The sequence below is a fragment of the Coptis chinensis genome, chromosome 9 (genome assembly GCF_015680905.1).
Source record: "Coptis chinensis isolate HL-2020 chromosome 9, ASM1568090v1, whole genome shotgun sequence".
Classification (NCBI taxonomy): domain Eukaryota; kingdom Viridiplantae; phylum Streptophyta; class Magnoliopsida; order Ranunculales; family Ranunculaceae; genus Coptis; species Coptis chinensis.
This window is the reverse complement of record NC_141464.1, coordinates 24633709-24635587: the sequence shown is the minus strand read 5'-3', so window position 1 is coordinate 24635587 and position 1879 is coordinate 24633709. Positions and strand designations below refer to the sequence as shown.

General features: G+C 35.4%; 1 non-coding gene across 1 annotated transcript; it reads left to right on the top strand.

Moving 5' to 3' along the window:
- Positions 1-314: 314 nt before the first annotated feature.
- LOC147475302 (small nucleolar RNA snoR111) lies at positions 315-446 on the top strand. The gene has a single exon (XR_015210022.1). It is a non-coding gene; the product is annotated as a small nucleolar RNA snoR111 (small nucleolar RNA).
- Positions 447-1879: the final 1433 nt, after the last annotated feature.

Genomic DNA, 1879 nt, shown 5'->3' with positions numbered 1-1879 from the left:
TTGGTTCAGAAATCACAGATGCATCTATAGCTGCCATTGCATTCAAGCTATCCAAACTTAGAATTGCTTGATCTCAGTGTGTAAGTCTTGATCCGAAATTGAGAATTGAATGCCACTAATTGAGATGATTTTCAGGTTATAATAACATACAAAAGCAGCCAACTACGTTTTTTTGTGTCATGATATGGCCACTGACTGCCTAGTACTAAACTACTCAATAAGCTAATTGTGCATTGGATATGTATCCTTTATATTTGTCACTCTTATTTTTAGACGTGATGTTACTAAGCCTTAGTTTCGATTGCTAGAATCCTCTATTTTATTAAGAGAAATTAGAGACTTGTGTGTCTCTTCATTGAAAGGAAACTGATATAGAGTAATATGGCGACATATCGTTTCAGTCGCCCTATATTTTGATCGGAGATTTGATTGTTGCTCCTCTACATATTATAACTTTTCATTCCCAATCGATCTAAGAAAAAAATGAATGCTTACTGGTGAACTAATGGTCCATGATAACTGTCATTTATTGTTGAGTTAAATACTTTGTAAAGGAGTGAGGCTTAGACAAAAACCAAGTTGAGTCGGTTGAGGGTGAGCCTTTTGAGATACTTGCTATCATTGGGATACAATCTTGTGGTGATTGGTCCCATGTTTCTTATTTTCTCATTGTTTGCTTCTTCTTTCTTGATGTTCTTGTAGTTGTAGGCCATCCTGCCCTCCTTTACCTTCTTAATTTTATTCGTACTCTAGCATTTGGTGCGCCAAAAAAGAAAGAATAACCTCATAATCTGTAATTGATGCGAGGACATTGATGATGATAGTTTAACCTCATAGTCCATATGTCCATCATAACGTTGTAGTCTTTTGAATTCGTTTGACTTAGCCTAGTTTGTGGATATTGTTTTGTGTCATCCTTCATATTGTGAATTATTTTTGTTATGGGATTGGTAGATGTAAGAAGTTCAATAAGAAATTTTGTATAAGTCAATTTGGTTACTTGTTCAATCATTAAAAAAATTATATATAATATTGTTCTCTGCTTGATTTTTTGTTGGTGGCAGGCAAAACATACAGGCTCAGGATCTCTAATGTAGGTAGTGCATTGAGCTTAAACTTCATAATCAAGAACCATAAAATGGTGTTAGTGGAAACTTAAGGATCATACACTAGTCAGATCACACTGGATTCATTGGATGTGCATGTGGGTATGTCTTATTCAGTTCTTGTCACAGCTGATCAGGATGATGCATGTTATTACTTGGTAGCTACTCCTACACTAGCCAACATTTCTGCAGTAATGCCTTATGGGGGTGGGACTACTACATTATTAAAACTCCAATGGTCTTGTTGCTGGATCCTTCCCAAGTGGACCTGACCCCTGTGATCAAGATTTTTCAGTCAATCAAGCGAAATCCATCACGTAAGTGCAGATTACATGCTTACATGCGTTATCGTCATAACATTTTTACCATTATCATGATCTTGAAGATAACTTATGCCCAGAGGCTAAAAACTAGTGTACACTGTATATAGTAAGAAAATCTCTACAATGTGATATGCAATACGTACTTCCAAACTAGTCCAACTGCCAACCGTATAAAAGTCACTTTGCTTGTATAAGCATTAGTTTGCTTTGTTAAAACTTGAACTCTGAGGGTGGAAATGTGGACTATGAGGTTATCAGACTTCCTTTTTGCAGCATGCTTCTTATGTCGATTACAAGGCATAATTTAGAAGAGCCAAATATTCCTATGGCTTGAGGTGTTTATTGTTCTTTTTAAATTGTTTTTTATTTTACCCTTAGAATATAATTTGTGGTACAAAACAAATTTTGATTCACTTGAGAACATAATTCGGAACAACAATGTGCAAGCTT